Here is a 17,829-nt window from a genome sequence, read left to right as displayed (position 1 = left end):
AGATGACTGCATTACCCTACAGAGTGCGCAGCTAAAGACATTCCTGTGGCACCACCCAGAGATCCAGTCCACCACTGACATTTCAGCAGCTGACTACGAAGAAGCAGAACTTCTTCTACTACAACGAGCCCAGAGAGACTCGTTCCCCGATGAGCTAGACTGTCTACAGGGAGGAAAGCCCGTCCCATCAGACAGCAGACTGCTCCACCTGGCACCCGAGAGCGACGCCCATAATCTCATCAGAGTGGGTGGTCGTCTGCGGAGAGCCCCCGATCTACCGGATGACGTTAAGTACCCGATAGTCTTGAACAGCCGACACAAGGTCACAGAGCTGATCATAAAGAAATACGACGAGGATGTACACCACGCAGGAGCAGAGAGAGTCTTCGCGGAGATCAGACGTCGCTATTGGATACTTCAAGGAAGAGAAGCGGTGCGACGCTTCCAGCGAACCTGTCTAGACTGCCGAAAGTGGCGCGCGCAGCCCAGCATACCCCGGATGGCTGACCTACCTCCCTGTCGCCTCCGACTCGGCGACAAGCCATTCCACTCCACAGGCATGGACTGTTTTGGCCCGTTGTATATAAAGAGAGGAAGAGGAACCGAGAAGCGGTGGGGTATTGTATTCAAATGCATGACCACCAGAGCGATACATATCGAACTCCTTCCGACCATGAGCACAGACTCATTCCTTATGGCCTTCCGAAGATTCACATCACGGAAAGGAAAACCGTCTACATTGTTGTCTGATCACGGGACAAACTTCAAAGGCGGAGAAAGAGAGCTGAGAGAGAGCTTCCAAGCTATGGACCCAGAACTTAAGACCCACCTCGCTCCATCCCAGATTGACTTCCAGTTTAATCCCCCGAACGCACCCCACTTCGGTGGAACCTGGGAACGAGAAGTACGTTCTATAAAGACAGCCCTGTACGCCGTGCTTGGGGCCCAGACTGTGGCGGAAGAAGTCCTAATGACAGTCCTCACGGAGATCGAGGGAGTATTGAACTCCAAGCCCCTCGGCTACGTCTCCAGTGATGTAGCAGATGTCGACCCAGTCACCCCCAACACACTCTTGATGGGGCGGCTAGACCCCGCGCTACCCCAGACAATGTACAGGCCTGAAGAAGCGAACGGCCGAAGAATGTGGAGGTACAGTCAAGTACTAGCTGACAAGTTTTGGAACAGCTTTCTACTCCACTACCTACCGTCTCTACAGACCCGCCAGAAGTGGGTAAAAGAGAGAGACAATTTGACAGAAGGAACAGTCGTCATGATTATCGACCAGTCACTACCCAGAGCTATGTGGCCGGCTGGCCGCGTAAGCAAAGTGATCACCGGTGCCGATGGCAAGGTCCGAGCAGCTGAAGTGCTCGTCCAAGGGCGAACTTACACACGACCCGTGGCGAGGCTAATAGAACTGCCCAGACTCCCAGACACTATCGATGATGACCATGACCCCATGACTTTGTGAGTTGACTGACCCTTACAGCGGACCTTGAGTGGTAGACAGTGCGGTTAATCTGTCTCTGCTTAGCTAATTAGGTGGGACTAATTAAGGGGCGGCTTTAAGGATCAGATTAAACCGAATATATATATTTATTTATGGATATATATTTAATAGTATTTGTATATCGTTTGATATCCCCTGTATATTCCTTGTACAATATACACTGAATATCCCTTTAGTCTACTAACAGCCCATAATAGTTTCATTCTACCATTGGACGAGAACCTGGCGCCAGCAGCCAAGCCCCTTGGTTCAAGTTCAATCGTGCCGACGAACATGTCGTTACAAGCCCGGTTCCGCGTAGGAATACGTCTGGCGAAATACGAATGGTACTATTTGTTCACAGCGCATATATATATGGCGCAAGTAAAGTAGAACTTTCTTTTAGTCCATTAGTCCTTTACCCTCCAACCTAGTAACAGACGTGAAGCCTCACCCACGACGCACGTGTGGTGCAGTATGGCCTACTTGGCCTCAGAATAGGCATTGAGACATCGTGTGGATTAATAGTTGAATTGTCATAGTTTGGCACTATACCGTCGAGTGGGACGTATTTCTATTAAGTTAATAATAGTCTATTATGTATGGTGCATCGTTCGGTTAGAGTTATAAAGTGAGCAGTACCCCCATCGTTCCTGACGTTATCTGGAGTCTTAACCAGGCTGGGCAGACCACGTGTGGTGCTTGCATCCGAGGAGCTCCGGGCCAGGACGAGTGGACCTGTACATTGGATTACTTTACCCGGACGACGGCGAGCCTTCCACGGCTTGGATTATCTACGTGCTTTGGGTGCTTTGATTATGCCATGGATAACGGCCAACACTGCTGAGTGTTGGAACTACCCCCCCGAGAGGAGTCCAGGTGAGACGGCGCTCTACCCCGAGTGAGGTCGCCTCACGTCTCTTCGTTGTGGACCGGCAGCTACCGTCCACCAGAGGGCCCAGCTGTATTCATCTGCGGACCGAGGTTCTGTGGGCACCGTGTTCAGCACTCTGAATTCTCCCAAGAAATCGTCGGCCAGATGGGATACCGCCAGCGGCTCTCCTAACCCCCCCCCCCTACTGTCTTACAACCAGCGGGACCCCCCCCTTTAGTGTATCCAGCTATAATCATTTAAGTACCATTGCTATAGTTCCCTAAAGAACCAGGTTGTATACTTGCTCCCTGCGTAACCAGAGATTGGACATTCAATGTTGATTTACGTACGAATACTCATTTGCCTTACAAGTGCATTTCAAATCATAAATGTCATTAAGTGAACGTTGTATATACCCTTTGCTATATAAAATATTCGATTTATACATTTGTGTGGACTTCGTTTCATCAGGTGGGAAAGTGTTCATCATATCTATATCATGTACTGGATGGCCAGAAGTTAAAGTACAAGCGGTAGTGGTTTAATAATACCATACTTATCAATACAGTCAGGGAATTGTACCCCTCAGTTACAGGTAACGTTAACATAATTAACCCCTTCCTATTCCACCTTTCCCTTTTCATTGTAAGGTTTCTAGGGTCATTGAGGGAGGGTACTGCTTGCGGGGGGAACCCAGGGTATTTATTTACAATTCAGTCACTAGGTGTGGGAGGGCTTAAGGAGCAATTGGGGGAAGTGGGAGCGTGTTGGGGAGTACTGCTGAGCCCTGCTGCAGGGGAGGAAGACCAGAGTACCAGACCAGGTTGGTAAATCCCGGGCCCCATCCACTCACACTACCGGCCTCCAGTCGACTCTCCAGGCCCAAAGACGAGGGTGCAGTCAGACGGAGCTCTACTGTGTCCAGCTACCTTGTGACTGCCAGCAACCGTTCCCACGAAGCAGGGATAATCCACCCTGCTACATTAGCTAAGTTGTTTGTTTTAATTCTTTAGTGTGCACTTTACATTTCTTCTTAATTTTCTTTGAAAGCAAATTTGCACATTCTTTTATTGTTTGTTATTGTTATTATTATTATTATTATTATTATTGTGCGTTAGCTAAGTTGTTTATTTGTTTTAATTCTTTAGTGTGCACTTTACATTTATTCTTAGCTCTTGTTCTTGCTTGTAAAAAATAAAGGTGCAGTACTTTACTGTAACTGTTAACCCTTTCACTGCCACACGACGGAGGGTTAACCCTTTACTATCACACAACCGACGGTCATGTAAGGGTTAACCTTCTGTGTATTGTCGCAGTGAAAAGGGTTAGCGTGGCGATGTTTTGATTGGGGGGGGGGGGGGGCGCAGTGGTGAACCTCGCCTAGGGCGCCAAATGTGCTAGGTCCGCCCCTGCGTTTACCTCCACCATCTGTTCCCTCCCCTCAAGGTAGGATTGCATCCCACTATCAAAACCAATTGCTTTTAGCTTGTCAATCAGAATGGAGTGATTGACAGTGTCGAAGGCCTTTTGTAGGTCCAGCATGGAGTCAGTGGGGTTCGCTATCGGACCTGCAGCGTCCGGATTGCCGCGTTCGAGCCAATACCAACTGAGTCACGTGACTAAGTTGCCCCCTACCTGCGCGAGCTGCTGCGCTAAAAAAAAATACAACGGGGCTCTATGGAGAGACCATGACACTCCCCTGACTAAAAGTTGTTTCAAATGAAAACGTCGGGATGTCATTTAGCCAAATCAGCATGGCTGTGAGTGTGAGTCTTTCACCTTTTACATATCTAGCTTTGGCATGGATTGATTGTTTAGATCGCTAGCATGGCTAACAAATACAAATATATTGTAGTCTGCCCGTTGTTCTGACCAGGATTACGTTCCTTTTTCCCCACTGATGCGCATGCACACTGAGTCTGACGTATACAGCGAACAGGTCTATATGGGCAGGTCTGTGTTGTGCTAGTTACTGAAAAATAGTAACTCAGTTACTTTACTAGTTACTCATTTCAAAAGTAACTCTGTTACTTTACTAGTTACTTACACCCAAAAGTTATGCGTTACTGTGAAAAGTAACTATTTAGTTACTTTAAAAAAAATTGCTCCCATGCCCGGCTTACAGATACTCAAAATCGGTTGATCAACTTGACAGTTTCCATTCACATCACTGAACTCTGCTAAGCAATGTGGTCTAGATACAAACACAAATCTGACACAGCTCGTCACGCGATTGGGCAAACATGTCAGTGGCCAATCAGAGAGCGTCAGTCAGTGGCCAATCAGAGAGCGTTCGCCAGAAATGCGGCTACGGAAAGTATAGACGCTTACAGCAGAGCGTCAGTCAGTGGCCAATCAGAGAGCGTTCGCCAGAAATGCGGCTACGGAAAGTATAGACGCTTATAGATACTCAAAATCGGATGATCAACTTGACAGTTTCCATTCACATTACTGAACTCTGCTAAGCAATGTGGTCTAGATACAAACACAAATCTGACACAAACACAAATGTCCCGACGTAATAAGAAATGCGCCGTGCCTAATTGTATCGCTGCTTAGGTTGAAGGAACAGCCTTGATGTCGCTGGAGCGTTTCATTATAACCGTCTTGCAACGTTGTTTAAGATATCAATCGTGCATTTCAACGTTAGAATAGTTAGGATATCAATTGTGCATGAAAGGACTATATTTATATTGTTTGATTAGTATTGATGAGATTCCCTGGCAGATTCGTAGGCAAAATCCGTTGATCAACTTGAGTTTCCATTCATTTACATTCACATCACTGCACTCACCAGTGTCTGTCGAGATGTAACGTTAGTCCAGCAGCCCCTCAAACATTTTCTTTATCTCATTTCCATGTTGTACTGTATATTCTCTCTCCAAGTAGTTGGAAAAAGTTTTCCGTCCCATTTGCTGTGTGTCGCCTGGTATCATTCTACGCGGGTGTCGAGTGGCTTTGGATGAGTCCTGGTAGTTAACGTTAGACTCCAGTATCTTTGAGCCAAAACACAAATGACATAACCCAGATAGCAAAAGGTGTTAATTCAATGTTGATTTATGGTCAAAATGCTTGATTTTTGGTTAAGGTCGACGATTGATGGTGAATCACCCATTAACCGCTGAAGCAATTGACTAATGTTGAAAACATGTCATTGAATCAATATTGTTTTGTGGTTGCATTTTAATGATTGAAATGCCAATATCTAATAAATGTTGAATCAACGTATGCTGTTCAACGTATGCTGTTTGTCGTCATTACGTTGGACCGATCCGAATTCCCCCCCCCAATTTAAACAGATATGGTACGTCCCAGCATGCAGCTGAGCACTCTCTCAATGTGAACTGCATGGCAACAGAACAGCACGTCTGGATCCCCCGGATTTGATTCTACTGAGTGCTTTACAGTAAGTTTTGGCTATATTACTTTTATCTTAACTGTGTTCTGTGAAAAATAACATTATTGTGAGTGTGACCAGTGGATCTTGACGGCGTTGTGCATGTGCTTATGCTGCAGTTTGGTAGGTAAATATATATATACGTCAACTAAGATAAATATTCATGAATATTCGTTAGCGTGTGCTTAATATAACTCTGGAGAGTGTGCAAGTGGAATCGTACGGTTGTTTAAGTTATTTCGATGTAAATATATTCTAGCGCCAAACGAACAGAAATTGCGTGCTCCAATTGCGTGCGTTGGTACTGAATGACGTTGTGCGACTCAGCCAATCAAAAGCATGCTTATTGGGTGAACAGGAAGTAGTCAAGGAAGCACGCGCTAGCTGGCCTAGTAAACACGTGGATCCGTAAATGCAACGTTGCCTACCAGACAACGGGACCGCGTGTTTCTTTTTGTATTGCTCCTGGCTGTTCAAACTAATTTTACAGTTCTGCTAGCTACATGCAGTATTTAGCGAGCTGGGTTAGCCGGCTAGTTGGCTTTGAATCCCGGCTGCGGCTAGGTAGCCAGCTAGCTAAATGTGATGTGAAAGGTGATGTCACCAAACAAAATGGCGGCGCCCATGTTGATAAAGCGCTTCACATAACAAATCGTTTTTTCTTAGAAACTGCTTATTTTTATAACGTGATTTTTTTCTGTGGCTTATCTAAATACTAATTTGATGCTATGACTATGTTTATATCGCTATATGCTTCATCTCCCCTTTAAGCTTAGGCACTCTTTCTAAGTTGGTTAAGGTTAGAGTTTGTCTTAGAGCATGGCGATAGAACGCCAGGTAGTTTGCAGGCTGTTTGGCGTGCCACTGGTCCTGCTAATGTTGAATGAATGAATGAAAACTTTATTTAACAGATTGCAGAAGGGGTACAATACAATATGGCTCAATACACACAATTGTTAAGGGGATGCAGACCAGAGAAAGACGTTTTTGTCTCGTTTACATCAGGGTCCCCCATTTTCAATTCATAGTGACATTTATGACATACACATGATGACATTTATGGCATAGGGAGGGACATGCATGACATACAGATAGTATATAGTTAGACGTTTGGTTATATGCACGGTATTTTCTAATGAACAATATAACAATAATATAATAATGAACTCTCTTGATATTGATCAAAATGTAGAATTATGCAAGCGTTTCACCCTGCACATTGCAATGCAGCACATTAATCAGGACCCTCCCCCCTTTTTTCTTTCTTTTTCCAGAATCACGTACCAGTTTCAAGAAGCCGCATGTTGCAGCAATTGAAGCAAAGACCTAATTGTTCTAGCCAAGTAAATACCACAATTTATGTACCATTACATTGACTATATAGTTAGACGTTTGGTTATATGCATGGTATTTTCTAATGAACAATATAACAATAATATAATAATGGACTCTCTTGATATTGATCAAAATGTAGAATTATGCAAGCGTTTCACCCTGCACATTGCAATGCAGCACATTAATCAGGACCCTCCCCCCTTTTTTCTTTCTTTTTCCAGAATCACATACCACTTTCAAGAAGCCGCACGTTGCAGCAATTGAAGCAAAGACCTGTTCTAGCCAAGTAAATAGCACAATGTATGTACCATTACATTGACTACAGCACCTCATCACTATGTCATCTTATTCTCGGGCTAAAAGACGTAGAGTCAACAAATTAGTGAGAGAGACAGAGCAGGCTATCCTCACTGATTATAAGTTAATTGTTGCTGCTAATTCAAGGACAAACCATCACTCTTTAGAGAACACAGATCCTGTCACAAATTAAGCATCTTCTACGCAAGCCACATCAGCCTCTACAACAGGTAGTGAAAAGGTTGTCTGAAATTCCACATGTTGGATCCCCATGTCCCACAGATGATCCAATTTAGCGTAATATTCACACTGATGGGCCTGTCCCCCCACAGTTTACTTCTTCACAACAGTACAGGAAGGTCTCCACTCATCGGTTTACTTTGTCCACAAAGAAAGGAGACAATTGTATTGAGGTTGGAGATGGATTTGCATTAGTAGAGAATATTCTTAAATCAGAGGAAGAGGTATATATAATTTACAGAAAGTACAGACACAAACAGCCATACTACATGTATCCCTGTGAATCATCATACATTGGTACATACAAGGTCAGTGGCTTGCAAGAAGATATAGGGATAGGTAAACTTCGCTATATCAAGCGCAAATGTCTTCTCTCTCCAGACGGAGATGGTGCCATTGCAATACCACTACTTCATTTAACAGCATAACCATACTGCCCTACAAAGCTAAAGTGCAGTAACTATATTGACACACTGACTCTAACGTCGGATTTCGGGGCATAACTTACCTCATTAATAAATACACAATTAGTACAATATTACATGTACACAGATAACATGTTTGGCTGGCCAATTGAAACGCTTAAAGGAAAACTCCAACATTTTGTGAAATTAGCTTATTTAACATCTTCCCTGGAGTTGGACAAGAAGATGCATACCTTTTTCGTCTCTCTGCATGCTTTGGGCTTAGGGAACGCCTGGACCGTTAGCCTAGCTTAACTTCATCACTGGAAGTGGGGCAGACATCTAGCCTAGTTCACTACAGTCAGGAAATATACTCCAAATACAACTCCCAAACGTTCCTGTAAACATGTTGTGACCTGTGTGTTTACCCCGTCTCCCAGTCACACAAGTCACACGAGTCTCCCAGTCACAAGAGTCTCGTGTGACTGGGAGACTTGTGTGACTTGGAGACTTGTGTGACTTGTGTGACTTGGAGACTTGTGTGACTTGTGTGACTTGTGTGACTTGGACTTGTGTGACTTGTGTGACTTGGAGACTTGTGTGACTTGTGTGACTTGGAGACTTGTGTGACTTGTGTGACTTGTGTGACTTGGACTTGTGTGACTTGTGTGACTTGTGTGACTTGTGTGACTTGGAGACTTGTGTGACTCGTGTGACTTGGAGACTTGGACTTGTGTGACTTGTGTGACTTGGAGACTTGTGTGACTTGGAGACTTGTGTGACTCATGTGACTTGGAGACTTGTGTGACTGGGAGACTTGTGTGACTTGGAGACTTGTGTGACTCGTGTGACTTGGAGACTTGGACTTGTGTGACTTGTGTGACTTGGAGACTTGTGTGACTTGGAGACTTGTGTGACTCATGTGACTTGGAGACTTGTGTGACTGGGAGACTTGTGTGACTTGGAGACTTGTGTGACTCGTGTGACTCGTGTGACTTGGACTTGTGTGACTTGTGTGACTTGGAGACTTGTGTGACTCATGTGACTTGGAGACTTGGACTTGTGTGACTTGTGTGACTTGGAGACTTGTGTGACTTGGAGACTTGTGTGACTCATGTGACTTGGAGACTTGTGTGACTGGGAGACTTGTGTGACTTGGAGACTGTGTGACTTGTGTGACTTGGAGACTTGGGCTTGTGTGACTTGTGTGACTTGTGTGACTTGGAGACTTGTGTGACTCGTGTGACTTGGAGACTTGGGCTTGTGTGACTTGTGTGACTTGTGTGACTTGGAGACTTGTGTGACTTGTGTGACTGGGAGACTTGTGTGACTTGTGTGACTGGGAGACTTGTGTGACTTGTGTGACTGGGAGACGTGGTAAATACACAGGTCACAACATGTTTATGGGAACGTTTGGGAGTTGTATTTTGATTGTATTTGGAGTATATTTCCTGACTGTAGTGAACTAGGTTAGATGTCTGCCCCACTTCCAGTGATGAAGTTAAGCTAGGCTAACTGTCCAGGCGTTCCCTAAGCCCAATGCATGCAGAGGTATGTATCTTCTTATAACTCCAGGGAAGATGTCAAATAAGCTAATTTCACAAAATGTTGGAGTTTTCCTTTAAATGCTTCAAAAATGCAATGTGTGCGGACTAATTAGGAGGCGGCTGTTACAAAGGGTCAGATTAAACCGAATATATATATTTATTACTTGAGATATATTGTATAGTATTTGTATATCGTCTGATATCCCTTGTATATTCTTTGTACATATACACGGAATATCCCTTTACCTAGTACAGGCCAGACCATAATATTCGTTCTCCTATTGGACAGCGACCCCCCTAGGCGCCACGGCCATACCCCCAATGTCTAGTTCAAAGTCACCGCTAAGACGTATAAATACGTTGCAGGTGGATACAGCAGTTAGTTACCCCAATAAGTTGAAGCCTTCACCAAGATACAACGTGCTGTGAAGTGGGCCCGTTTTGCCCCAAAATAGAGCCTTGAGACCGCGTGCGAATTGATAGCTGAAGTGTCAGAGTTTAACGCTGTATCGTCGAGTTCGACCTATTCTATTATTAAGTATTAGTCTATTATGTATAGTGTATCGTGCGGCTACCGTTCTACAGTGACCAGCATTACCAACGTTTCATCGTACCGAGCTAGTGTGCTTATCCAGGCTGGGCGGCCTAACCTTGTGCCGCCATCCGAGGAGCCCTAGACGAGAACCGTGTGGATATGTACACTGGATAACCTACACCGACGACTACAGAGCCCTTTTCGGCTGGATTATATTGCTTTGGTCCTGTGGCTGGTTTAGGACGGTATGGGAATGGCTTGTAAGGAGAGATCATTATGAGTACCGTAAATTCTCATTTCAGCCCTTTGAAGATGAATGGTGAGGTGGTGCTGTGGTCAGTTGTACAGTTCCCAAATGGTGGGACAGCAGTAGTTCTAGAGAGCTGGTTTAATGCTAAAGACCAGACTGTGTTATGGCCCCCTAAACACATAAAGCTCACAAAAGCCCTTCGAGATGGACTGCAACCAGATGATAAATGGATCACCTATAAGGATGTACGTGAGCTTACTACGTGTGGTGAGTATTTCGTGCAACACATACACAAAAAGTGAGGACGCAAATTGTGACGATGCACATATGATAAGAGGTACATATATTTTTTCGTTAAACACTGGACTGCAGATATGTTAATTGTCATTTTCTCTCTGCTCTTTCCAGAGACCCATGATGAGGCCAAAAAACGAGAGACCAAGTACACCTCAACTATGTGTCCAACCTCTGAAATTGAATCTGAGGACGAAGGAGATCTCCGCCAGAAAAGAAGATCCAGGTACAGTGTTCACTTTGTTAAAGGGACAACTCTCCCTAGGGTGTTGTAAATAATGGCACTGCTGTTGTAGTTGCAAGTAGTGCTAAAAGGATAACACACAGTGGCCTGAGGGCCTATGTATTCAGACTTTAGCCTTGACTAATAAACGTAGTATCATAACTACATTTATTACATGTGTGTATATATATACTTTTTTTTAGGCCAAATCAGCAGTATGTGCACTCGGACTCTGATGACTCGAGTGGCGACGCCAAAAGAAAACGTTTTGCCAAAGCACCTGATGTGGGTTTCCCAGGTATTGATGCAATGCATTTATTTTATATAGGCACTTTGGAAATGATCACTGCTACAGTTAATAATAATAATAATAATAATAATAATAATAATAATAATAATAATAATAATAATAATAATAATAATAATAATAATAATAATAATAATAATAATAATAATAATAATAATAATAATAATAATAATAATAATAATAATAATAATAATAATAATAATAATAATAATAATAATAATAATAATAATAATAATAATAATAATAATAATAATAATAATAATAATAATAATAATAATAATAATAATAATAATAATAATAATAATAATAATAATAATAATAATAATAATAATAATAATAATAATAATAATAATAATAATAATAATAATAATAATAATAATAATAATAATAATAATAATAATAATAATAATAATAATAAAAAACAGTTAAACAAATTAGTCTGACCATGTACCGACAAATTGAGCATTTTAATTTGATTGGACTTCTGCATTTCTTGCAGTTATTCTATAGTTGGCCCAAAATATATACATTGTGAATAACATGCCAACTAAAATATGTTGTAGGACAGACTCCAAAATCGAGCCGGTCTCGTAAGGCGCTAAGATCCGGCAACCCTCCAGTTGTTGGCCAAGAGCCTACAATGAATGGTATGTTGCTATGAATGTTAAAATGCCAACTAGATGACTGTTTAAACATGATTTGTAGCATCTTCAATTCTCACCTTGGCTTACCTTTTTTAGATTCTTTGGATGGTGGCATGATCTACAGCTATTTAGATTCGTTGCAGACTCCTGATCCAAATAACAGTAAGTGAACCCATATCTGTGTTCTTGTGAGGAGCTTGCTGGCAGGTCGCTGGCATCATGCATGCAACAGAATACATGTTTACAATGTGCATGCCAGCCCACTACAAAAATTCAAAGCCTTCACAACTTGCAAGCAATGTCACAATAAAAATGTGTAGTTGTACATAATGCTTTTATATTGAGCACAATTTCCACCATGTTTGAGTCGCAACTTATTTTACATTTCCCCTTTGTAGATCTGGTTACTAGCAACTACCGGCAATCGCTAACTCAACATAATGGTGAGTTATCAAGCAATCTCATAACATAATATTCTGGCATGTTTAAAATATCTGTATTGTCTCGCATTGTCTTTGATATTTTTATTAAAGTAGTATTTGGCAGTGCACGTGAAATCAGCTGAATGGAAATCAAACATTTTCTCACATGGGGGATTACAATAGCGTCATTTGCTAATAACTTTGTGTATTTCCTACTGTGTTTCAGCCGAGATGCCAGGATTTGATATTGTACAGTACCACCAGCAGCAGCAGGCCTCACATGTCCAGCAGCTGCAAGATCGACAAAGTGCAAGTAGTGGTATGATACTGTACTCTTTCAGTAACAGTGTTTTGAGAGACGGGGATACAACTCCTTACACCCCTTCCTGACATAGAGCGACGCGAGCGAGCGAGAAAAAGTGATTAAAATGTATTCGTTTCAATCAGACTATCCTGACCTGCCGCGAGCGACAGTGAACTGAGCAGCGATGTCGTTCACCCCTCAAATATTCGCTCGCTGTGTCTCTAGTTGAGCGATTACGCGGCCGAGTCCCGCCCCTAAACACTTTTTATTGGTCGAGAATCCAGGTAACACACACTCGGACACGCGCTGCATCATATCAGGACAGTGTCGTGTGCGATTTCGTCTCCAGTTCGCTCGCTTGCTGCCTGTCAGGAACCGGTGTTAGTGATTATGACATGTATGTTAATTTGACTGACAAGTCAGATTTTGTATTTTTAAATATAATGATTTGTTTCTACAGGGATGTCGGGATGCAGCTCGGGGCAATACTACAGTCCCCCTGGTCTCTCACAACATGCACAAAATGGTATGCCATTTTAGAGGGAACTACCACCAGTTTGATCCAATGCAGTCAAACTATAGTGAAATATATAACTATGATTTTGTTTCTACAGCGATGTCAGGATACAGCTCAGGGCAATCTGGTGTTTCACAGCGTAGACAGATGGCCGGCGATGACGGGCAGCTTATGAAAGGCAAGTCTATTGGACATGGTGTAATTCCTCGTGTGATTTGCTGCTTATTTTTATTTCTCACTTAATGATTTTAACTCTTCTTCTGAAGACCTTACCATCCAGAAGATGAATTCAATGCTTGCTGAATTACTTGTCGTGGTGAAGGATCTGTCCAGAGATGTGCAGTTCATCAAGACCGAGTTGGCTGAGGGCAACATATCTGGTGGGACCAGGGGACACGGGGTGGCCACCACAACCACTATGCTCCCCGTCCAGCTGCCAATCGCCAGTGAACAAGACTTCAATGAGGCAGAATCATTACTGATGGAGCAATCAGTCCGTCAAAAGATGGTAATTTATTGAACTGCATTCATTTATCAAATGTAGATCGTTTCAGTGTGGTCTTGTTCAGGGGAAAAATGTGTTTAGCACTTTCTAGTTCAAAACGTGTTAGAGCTTGTATATCTGCTATTTATGAAACGTTTTGAAATTGTTCAAATATACCGTTTACATATGGACAGGAGGGTTAATGTGGTTAAACCTAATGACTGGCATGGGCTGGAATATCAGTGCATGCATAAAGTGTGTGTATAAACAAGTTGGTTGCTCTGTGTTCATAAAATAAATGTTATGCTGTTTCTAACGCAGGGCCTTCATTTTCTTCTCTCTGATTTAGATTTCTCGCCTGGCTTTGGTAGGAGGCACCAATTCAGAGAACCTGATCAGACTGATGTTGAAAACTGCTATGACCAACGCCCTGGCCAGTGGGTTCAACTGGGCTGGAAAAAAAGACAAGCGTTGTTCAGAAAGCAAGAAGCCATTCAAGCACACCACACTACAAGCCTGCATGTTTGGTGAGCTTCCTCCCCTGCAAACTACTTCATAGGTTAAGTTTAGGTAGTGAGGTGGTGATGCTGGTGATGCTGGTGATTCAGAATATAATTATGCTGTTGCAAAAACTTAAAAAAAAAGTGTTATGTTGGAATAAAGTGATGAAAGTGCAACCTATAAGAAATGGACAACGTAATTGGTGAGCTTTAGAGGTGCATGGATACACATTGTATTGCCTAGATGGTGTCAGGCTAGGCGATTGCTTAATTCTCTTTCCTGTCCAGTCTAACTGGATGCTGACTGTAGCTTGTTACTATAGACCAGGGCTATTCAACTGGCGGCCCGCGGGCCAGATCCGGCCCGCGGGATGATTCTGACCGGCCCGCCAAAGATTACATGATAATAAAAAAAAATTAAAAAATATAAAAAAATATATATAAAAAAAAAAAAATTTAAATCTTTTTTTTTTTTTTTTTACTTTTTTCTTTTCATGTCAACGTTAACACGCACAATTGAGCCAAAAGTCACTCAATTAATGACAGATTTCATTGATAAATTGAGGGAAAACTTTGCAAGTCGATTTGATGAATTTGACATGTCCAGAGAATTGATGCATTTTGTGAGCAACCCATTTGCCAATGTAGCTGCTATTTCCACAAAAGGACAAGAGTTCCTTGCATCACTTCACATTGATGAAGGTCTCCTGCAACTTGAAATAATTGACATGCAAGCATCATCTGCTCTGCAGCAGGCACTTGAGAATGAATCCACCACAACATTTTGGATAAAGTGTATTCATGTCAAGACATTCCCCAACATAAAAACGCTGGCAATATCTGTGCTAACAATGTTTGGCTCAACATACACCTGTGAATCCAGTTTCTCTCACATGAATGCCATTAAAACAAGCAACCATGCCTCCTTGACAAATGAGCATTTGCATCACTGTTTGCGGGTAGCCCTCACTTCCTATGAACCCTCTTTCTCTGCCATTGCCAGTCAAAGAAGTGCAATCGCTCTCATTAGATGTGTGTATGTAGGCTAGGCCTGTCTGCCCCCCACCCCCCTGATGTTTGAGAGTTAAGAGTCGACAATAAGTGCTAATAAGATGCTGTGATTTGCTGTTGTTGCACAGACATGAAGCACTTTTTCATAAGCTCAGCTGCACTATAAATGTGTTTTTTTGTTCAAGTGTTGATGTTAGAATGTTCAGATGCACATCATGCACTTGTTTGTTTTTTATTTTATTTCTATATTGAAATGTTGAAGAGGAGATGTTGCAGTTGTTGCACAGTCATAAATGAAGCACTTTTTGCAGGAGATGTTGCAGATGTGGCACATAAATGAAGCACTTTTTTTGAAAAGTATACTACTTTTGCAATGTAGTTAAAGTGGAACTATCTTATAAATGGCCTTTTTCAGTGTTTAGCATTGTTTCCTAGCTATGTTGACTTATATTAATATGATCTATGTCTCTAATTCTCATATTGGCGCATTCTTCCAATTCTCCTCTCACAATATTCACCCTCACTGAACTGAGTCATCTGAAAATGTGCTGATTTGTGATGTCAGAGAGACACCGCTGCATGATAATCAGCTGAGTTTCCACACAGTTCCCACTGTGGTTGGAGCCCAGGCTCAAAACGCTTAAGATCTTGAGGTAGAAAAATGCTGTTTTTGAGTACTTGATTAGAAATACAAAACAATGAATTAAAAAAAAAAAAATTACAGAGGTGTTCCATAAACCCACAGGAATTGTGTAAAAGTGCCCAAATAGTGAAAGAAATAGTAAAATAGTTCCCCTTTAAATAAAAGTTGTGAAAATGTGGTTGCGTGTTGTGTCAAGTGTACATATACTCATAGCACGGGGAGGCGCCGTGGCAGTCCGGCCCCTGGCCCCTTGGGTTTCTGACAATGTGGCCCCCTGAACAATTTAGTTGAATAGCCCTGAATTAGGGGTTAAGTGTCTTGCTCAAGGACACATCGACACGCTGCCCGGGAGGAGTGGGAATCGAACCGGGAACCTCCGGATTGCCAGACAACTGCTCTACCCCCCCGAGCCACTGTTGCCCCTACATAAACACATACACATACACATACACATACACATACACACATACACATACACATACACACATACACACATACACACATACACATACACACATACACACACACACATACACATACACACATACACACATACACACATACACACATACACATACACATACACACATACACGCATACACATACACACCAGTGCATGTGAGCGGATTGGAGCGTGAGCGGCACGGGGAGCGGAGCGGGCGGTTTTGACGTGAGCGAGGAGTGGGTTTTAAAATGTGTCGGCGCGACGTCCGGAGCGAGAGTTCTCCTCCGCTCCAATCCACTCCAGGCCGCTCACAGTGGTAAGATAAGATAAGATATTCCTTTATTGATCCCCTTGGGGAAATTCAGGCATCATAGCAGCATGGGGGGAGGGGGGGAGGGGTACAGGTAGTAAAACAAAACAGTATACAGGTAGTAAAAGACAACACAGGCAGTGTAAACAATTTGATCAATATGGTCAATATAATTTACTAACTGACTAGCTGAGGAATATTCACATTATTCACAGTGTCACATGAGGTGCAGTATGCAAGAGGTGGTGTTATAATAATTTACTATCTACTGAGTATACATTAATCAAAGTACCAGGGTAGTCTACTTTGTCCCCCTTGGGTTCCTATAAGTCCCAGGTCAATGTCTGGTAGCAGTCGCTGTCGCTGCCCCCTGTTGTGGGGCCTGGAGGCTGCTAGTCGCTGCCCACTGTTGTGGAGCCTGATGGCCGCTGGTATGAAGGACTGTCCGAGGCGGTTAGTTGAGTGTCGGGGGGGGATGAGTCTGTGGCTGAACGAGCTTCTCATCTTGACTAGCTCGTCGTAGAGGGGGTGGTAGGGGTTCTCCATGATGGCATCCAGCTTCCTTATCATCCCCCTCTCTACCATCACCTCAAGTCTAGGTAGCTCGACTCCCACCACGGAGCTAGCCTTCCTCACCAGCTTGTTGAGCTTGTTGGTGTCCCTTGAGTTGATGTAGCCTCCCCAGCATGCCACAGCATAGAAGAGGATGCTGGCCACAACAGACTGGTAAAAAGACTGCAGCAGTTTGTTGCACACATTGAAGGACCTGAGTCTCCTCAGGAAGAACAGCCTGCTCTGTCCCTTCCTGTAGAGGGCCTCTGTGTTGTCCGACCAGTCCAGTTTATTGTTCAGGTGTACCCCAAGGAACTTGTATGAGTCCACCATCTCCACATCCACCCCTCGGATGGAGATGGGAATCGGGGGGGGCCTCTTCTTGCCCCTCCGGAAGTCCACCACCAGCTCCTTGGTCTTACTGGTGTTGAGTTGGAGGTGGTTGCTGTCGCTCCACCCCACGAAGCTCTCCACCAGGGCTCTGTACTCCTCCTCATCATCGTCGGTGATGTAGCTTACGATGGAGGAGTCGTCTGAGAACTTCTGCAGGTGGCACCCGCTGGAGTTGCGGCAGAAGTCTGAGGTGTAGAGGGTGAAGAGGAAGGGTGACAGCACAGTTCCCTGGGGGGCGCCGGTGTTGCTCACCAGTACGTCAGACTGACTGTCCTTTAGTCTGACGTACTGTGGCCTCTCAGTGAGGTAGTCCTTGATCCAGGCCACCAAGCCGTGCTCCAGCTGCATCGCAGAGAGCTTCTCCGCTAGCAGTGACGGCTGGATGGTGTTGAAGGCGCTGGAGAAATCAAAG

General features: G+C 43.5%; 1 protein-coding gene across 1 annotated transcript in view; it reads right to left on the bottom strand.

The window, feature by feature from the left end:
- The window catches only part of kcnj10a (potassium inwardly rectifying channel subfamily J member 10a), a gene marked incomplete at both ends in the record, with an annotated part of 77,901 nt that overhangs the window by 50,262 nt on the left and 9,810 nt on the right, over window positions 1–17,829 (bottom strand).

This window comes from Notolepis coatsorum (assembly GCF_963971535.1).
Source record: "Notolepis coatsorum genome assembly, chromosome: 4".
Taxonomy (NCBI): Eukaryota; Metazoa; Chordata; class Actinopteri; order Aulopiformes; family Paralepididae; genus Notolepis; species Notolepis coatsorum.
Note: the sequence above shows the minus strand (reverse complement) of the source record. Positions and strands in the feature narration are given on the sequence as shown.